The following is a 7,305-nucleotide window of genomic DNA, read 5'->3' on the forward strand; positions in this document are numbered from 1 at the left end:
CTGAGTTAAAACACAGAAACCTAAACCTGTTGCCATAGAGTTGAATCCGACTCATAGCAACCCTATATGACAGAGTAGAACTGCCTCATATGGTTTCCAAGGAGAGGCTCATGGCTTCGAACTGTTGACCTCCTGATTAGCAGCTGAGCTCTTAACCACTGTGCCACCAGGGTTCCTTATATTGAGTAGAGCCTGAGAATATGCAATACAGAACGGATAGGTTGTGATCAAGTGGGGGAGGGAAAGTACCTGAAGCTCGACTGTCGGTGGATGTTTTTGGCAGTATCAGGCTAGGTCATGAGGGTTCTAAACCCTGTTTTATCTGCTTCTTAGTTTGGCCCTGAAGTAGCCGAACTAGTGTGGAGTTAAGGCAGCTCAGAATTGTAAACTCACCTTGGGTAACCTAAAGTTCTCTATATAGCAGATATGGAGAGAGCACCCCTCCCGCCTTGCTTTCAGCACTGTGCTGGGGTAGGCAAAATTCAAAAATCCCAAGCTTCTTATTAATCTAAGATCAACTTTAGGACTTCAACACAGTGCTAGATGAGAGAGTGAAACCAAACAGAAAGATACTTGTGTGATGACAACACTGGAAATTCTTCCCTGTGTGCTGCTGGGGTTGACATCCTGATAAAGTTCAGGCGCCTGGTAAAGCTGCACAAACAGGGCCCAGTCCCCAGACCACATGCTTTTCATCCACATCATGAACATGACATTTCTGAATTGTTCCTGTTGGCGTTTTCATCTCTGATCAGAAGCCATAAATCTTCATTATATGACTGGGACCCAAGTCATGCCAAATAGAAAATTTAAACATCTTTCTTCTATTCACCTGCCTGAAACTTCCCTTTTCCAACTTTGCAAGGCTGACCTGGTCATTGTTTTAGAAAGTCACAATTATTTACTTTTCCACTTAGGGGTTCTATCAGTTTTGCTACAGATATTTCCAAATGATGAAAGTCACATCTTGTTCCACCTGCCTACCTGATAGGAAGTTAGTGTGAATGAAGAGCCTTGGCAAATGTGTATAAATATATAAAATAAAGCTAACATGTTTAGGATGGTAATTCTTTTACTAAAGCTGTATTAATAGTTGGAAAACCTGGTGGCATAGTGGTTAAGAAATATGGTAGCTAACCAAAAGGTTGGCAGTTCGAATCTACCAGGAACTCCTTGAAAACCCTATGGGGGCAGTTCTGCTGTGTCCTATAGGGTAGGTATGAGTTGGAATCGACTTGAAGGCAATGGGTTTGGTTTTTTTTTTGGTATATTAGCAGTCAGAAATATTACAAAATTGCTTTCATTTTCTAAAAGAAACCCAAAGTAGAAAAAAAATCTACTAAGAAGAGACAGTTCTTCAATGACTCGTTCGAATATGAACATTTTTATAGATTAATAATTAGGAGCTTAGGCTAGTAATATTTTCCTACTGTTAACTTGAAAAGCTTTTGAATTGTGAAGAATTATTAGTTTCTTTTTTAATAAAGTAAGGATAAATACTGACTTTAAAATTCATGGACAGTAATAATGTTACCCACTTCCACAGGTGACAATAACTATGTAATTATATACATTACGGATGCTGTACTTAGTTTTGTATGGCTTTCTTTTCTTGGAAAGTTGTATGTTATTTGTAATTGCAAATGGCCTTAAAACCATTACCAGCAGCAACAATAGTAACGAAAAAAATGAGCAACAGAAAAGGTTGGTTACCATACAAAGTTTTTATTTTTAAAAAAAAAAATAAAGAGCAGAATATTGTCATTATAGACAATAAAGCATGCTAGAAAGATATCACCACAAAGCATATGAAAATGATGCCTAATATATCTAACTGAGCCAAAAGTATTTAAGAAAATGATATAAGCTATGAAATAAAAGGCAGGAAACAGAATTAGAAAGACTCAGAAATGGGGATCGAAATTAAGAAAGATTTTAAAAGAGAGATGACAAAACTCAGAAACTAGTTAGAAATAAAAGAACACATGATTTCAGAAATGAAGACTTATGATAGAAGGGTGGACCACAGGGACAAATAAATGCAGCAATAATCCATTCCCAACCCAGACCCAGTGCCTTTGAATCAATTCCATGCAAAAAGAAAAATAAAATATGGAAAGGAAAAAAGATTTATTAGTAATAGCCTCAACCTAGAAGCAACCGACATGCCCATCAACTGGCGAACATATAAAGACACTGACATTTATATGTAAAGGAGTACTACTTGCAATAAAAAGAGTGAATAGTTGACCCATACAACAATATGAATAAATTTCAAAAGCATTATACTATATGAAATAAGTGACACCCAAAAAAGACTACATATTGCATGATTCCATTTAAATGACATTCTAGGAAAGGCAAAATAGAGGGATAGAAAAAAGATCAATGGTTGTCAGATACTGGGAGTATGTCTGTGAAGGGGAGGGGAGATGACTGACTACAAAGAGCCATGAAAGAACTTTTTGGCATGATAAAAATGTTCTATATCTTGATTATGATGGTGGTTACAGTACTATTTATATTGCCAAAGCTTACTGAGCTGTACACTTAAAATTTTGAATTTTACTGCATATAAATTATACCTCAGTAAAAAATAAGACAATAAAGAGAGAGAGAAAAGGATTTGAGAACAAGACAGACTGCAAGAAGATACAGTATATGTATTATAGTTATCCCCAAGAAAGAGAATTAAAGCTGTAGACTAGAACAAAACTAACATCTCTACTTCATGAAATAATTTTTTAAATGATTTAAAATTATGTACTGGAAAGGCACTATACATATGAAGAAAAAGTATCTACTCAGAAAATGAGAAGCTTTAAAAAGAGAAAAAAATTAAGAGATATCCTATGGTCGTGCAGACTAAACAACTAAGTCATTAGTAAAGGAAAGAATTTTAGATTGTTATCAGATTTTTGTCAGCTAATATTTTTGCCAGAAGACACTGAAGTAACACATTTAGGATACTGAGGAAAGAAAATGGGAGCTAAGGAATCAACCAAATAGAACTTCAGTATAAAGACCATAGGCAAACTTGCAGGAAATCAGAGTATATTGTTTCCATGAGTGCTTGCTGAAGAATCTACTGGAGAATATATGTTAGACAGTCAGAATGACTGGAGGGGGGCAGGGCCAACATGGCAGAATAGTCAGATACTTCCCTCTTACAACAACAACCTGAAAAAACAAGTGAATCCATTATATATGACAATCTAGGAGCCCTGTACATCCAGGACAAAGTTGAGGAGTTGGCCTAAGCAGCATGGGGTGGGAGAGACAGTTCAGAAACAGTGAGGATTTACCAGGCCTGACCGGGCCAGCACCCTGCAGGCTGGATCAGCTGGTATGCATGGGCTGAGGTAAGCAGTAGTGCTCAGGATGTATTTTCCACATTGGGAAAAACTGAGTGGCAGTGAGTCTGCACAAGTCTTTGGAGCCAGGGGAAAGCTGCACTGGATCTGTAAAAGTTAAGTGCAAGCGTCTAACCTACTGTGTGAGATCAAAATAACCCTTCCCTCTCTGAGAAGTGCTTCTCTTCCCTTCACCTGCCCCCTCCCTGCTCTGCTCCAGTCCTGGTCTGGCTTCAGCAATTGCTGCACCCCTGGGCTGGAAGTGGGATCTGTTGCATGTCTCTGACCCAGGCTCCTGGCTTTGGAGAGGGAACAAATAAATAATAAACAGGGAAAAATAATCTGCCAGCTTCCCTAAGGCAGGACCTCAGAGCAGGCACTGACCCTTTACCTAAAAAAAAACAACAAAAAAACCGAACCCAGTGCCGTTGAGACACAGGCATAAGGCGTCCATGGATTTTGAATGCCTTTTACCACTGTTTAGACCAGTGTGGGCCCATTTCAGCAGTGTACAACTCATTAGCATAGTACAACAGGTTATATACCTGAAGCCTATTTTCAACTGCAACAGTTAAAGGGTAGTGGCAGACTCATGACATTTGACACCACCTTGCCCATTAAGCAGGGTCCTCACCCACCCACATCAGGGGCCTGAAGACTGGTAGCTTAACCCATACTATCTAGCCACCCACAACAGGGGTCTGAGAATAGGTGGTACCTCCCATTCTTTATAGCCAATAGCATTAGAGTTTCCAAGGAGCACCTAGTGGATTCAAACTACCTACCTTTTGTTTAGCAGCTGTAGCACTTAACCAGTATGCCATCAGGGTTTCCGGGGGCAGAATTCAAAAGATTAATATGCAGAGCTCGTCAAGAGATCAGAAAGGAGATCAGGCAAAACACAGACCAAGCCAAGGAACACACAGACAAAGCAACAGAGGAACTTAAGAAGGTTATACAAAAGTATAATGACAAATTTAACAGGTTGCAAGAATCCATAGAGAGACAGCAAACAGAAATCCAAAAGATTAACAATGAAATTTCAGAATTAAACAATTCAATAGAAAGTCATAAGAGCAGAATTGAGGCAGAATTGAGAATTAGTGAGATTGAAGATGAAGCATGTGACATCAGCTTATTTGAGAAAAAAATCAGATGAAAGAATTAAAAAAAAAAATGAAGAAACCCTAAGAATTATGTGGGACTCTGTCAAGAGGAATAACCTATGAGTGGTTGGAGTACCAGAATAGTGTGTGTGTGGGGGGAGGATAACAGAAAATACAGAGAGAATTGTTGAAGATTCGTTGGCAGAAAACTTCCCTGATATCGTGAAAGATGAGAAGATATCTATCCAAGAAGCTCATCAAACCCCACACAGGGTAGATCCCAAAAGAAAGTCACCAAGACATAATCAAACTTGGCAAAACCAAAGATAAAGAGAGAATTTTAAGAGTGGCTGGGGATAAACAAAAAGTCACCTACAAAGTAGAGGCAATAAGACTAAGCTGTGACTACTCAGCAGAAACCATGCAGGCAGGAAGGCAATGGGATGACAGATATAAAGCCTTGAAGGAAAAAAATTGCCAGCCAAAATTATATACCCAGCAAAACTGTCTCTCAAATATGATGGTGAAATTAGGGCATTTCCAGATAAATAGAAGTTAAGGGAATTTGTAAAAACCAAACCAAAATTACAAGGAATACTAAAGGGAGTCCTCTGGTTAGAGAATAATATCAGATAACAATCCAAGACTAAAACACAGGATAGGCCAACCAGATATCAACCAGATAGGGAAGTCACAAAAATAAGTCAAAGCTAAAACACTGAAAATAGTGAAACAGAGACATCAATATGTAAAAGATGACAACATTAGAACAGAGGGACTAAATAGTATAGTCATAGAACTTTCATATGGAGAGGAAGTTAAGGTGATATCAAGAAATAAAAGATTGGTTTAAACTTAGAAAAATAGAGGTAAATTATAAGGTAACCACAAAGGAAACTAACAATCCTACGCATCAAAATAAAAAAAAGAAGAAAAACCTGAAGACTCAGCAAATACAAAATCAATAACAATGAAAAAGATGGAAAGAAAATACATACAGAAAAATGACTCAGCACAGAAAATTAAATGGAACAAAGAAACTGTCAACAGCACACACACACACAAAATACATCAAAATGACAGCACTAAAGTCATACCTATCAATAATTACACTGAATGTAAATAGACTAAATGTACCAATAAAGAGACAGAGTGGCAGAATGGATTAAAAAAACACAATCCATCTATATCCTGCCTACAAGTGACACTTCAGACTCAAAGACACTAACAAACTAAAACTCCAAGGATGGAAAAAAATATATCAAGCAAACAACAATCAAAAAAGCAGGAGCGGCAATATTAATCTCTGACAAAATAGACTGTAAAGCTAAATCCGCCACGAAGAATAAGGAAGGACACTATATAATGATTAAAGAGTCAATACACCAGGAGGACATAACCATAATAAATATTTACACACCCAACAACAGAGCTCCAAAATACATAAAATGTTGAAAAGAGAAATAGACAGCTCCACAACAATAGTAGGAGACTTCAACACACCACTTTCAGTGAAGGACAGGACATCCAGAAAGGAGCTCAATAAAGACATGGAAGATCTAAGTGACATAATCAACCAACTTGATCTCGTAGACATATACAGAACACTCCACCCAACAGCAGCCAAGAATATTTTCTGTTTCAATACACATGGAACACCCTCCAGAATAGAGCACATATTAGGCCACAAGGCAACCCTTAACAGAATCTAAAACATCAAAATATTATAAAGCATCTTTTCTGACCTTAAAGCTGTAAAAGTAGAAATCAGTGACAAAAAAAGCAAGGAAAAAAAAATCAAACATATGGAAACTGAAAAACACCTTGCTCAAAAACTACTGAGTTATAGAAGAAATTAAGGACGGAATAAAGAAATTCACAGAATCAAATGAGAATGAAAACCCATCCTACAAGAACCTTTGGGACACAGCAAAAGTAGTGCTCAAAGGTCAGTTTATAGCAATAAATGCACACATCCAAAAAGAAGAGAGGGTGAAAATCAAAACATTAACCGTACAGCCTCGAACAAATAGAAAGAGAGCAGCAAAAGAAGCTCTCGGGTACCAGAAGAAAGGAAATAATCAAAACTAGAGCAGAGTTAAATGAAATAGAGAACAGAAAAACAATTGACAGAGTTAACAAGACCAAAAGCTGGTTCTTTGAAAAGGTCAGCAGAGTCGATGAAGCATTGGCCAAATTGACAAAAGAAAAACAGGAGAGGAACCAAATAACCCCAATAAGATATGGGCTGTATCACAACAGACCTAACTGAAATTAAAAGACTGACTGGAGCAACATCCATGTAAGGACTGCTGACGGTGATTAGCAATGGCTAATAAAATCACAAAAAGAAAGACAGCCGTATGCAGATATCCAGACCATGTGAAATTTGAAACTCTACAGGACAAGCAACCCTATTTAACAAAATTTGCACGAGAGAGAGGAAACTTATAAATTACAAAAGATATATTAACTAATCAACATGCAGACCTTGTTTACCGACCCACTGCCGTGGAGTCATCCTGATTTAAAATACAAGCTATAGAAACAAAACATGTATAGGACAATTGGGACACTGAGGAAATAGGGACACTGACTAGATATTTGGTAATATTAAGGAATTAATTTTTCTGGTTGTATGATAATGGTATTGTGATCGTGTTTGAAAAGAGAGTCCTTGTCTTCTAACAATACATACTGAAATATTGTCTATAGATAAAATGATAGAATGTCTTGGATTTGCTTCAAAATAATTTGAGGTTGGGGAGAAGGGGTAGAAATATAGATGAAGCAAAACTGGCTAAGGGTTGATAACTGTTTTTGCCAAGTGATGAATACATGAGGGT

This window comes from Loxodonta africana, chromosome 10, assembly GCF_030014295.1.
Source record: "Loxodonta africana isolate mLoxAfr1 chromosome 10, mLoxAfr1.hap2, whole genome shotgun sequence".
Lineage (NCBI taxonomy): Eukaryota > Metazoa > Chordata > Mammalia > Proboscidea > Elephantidae > Loxodonta > Loxodonta africana.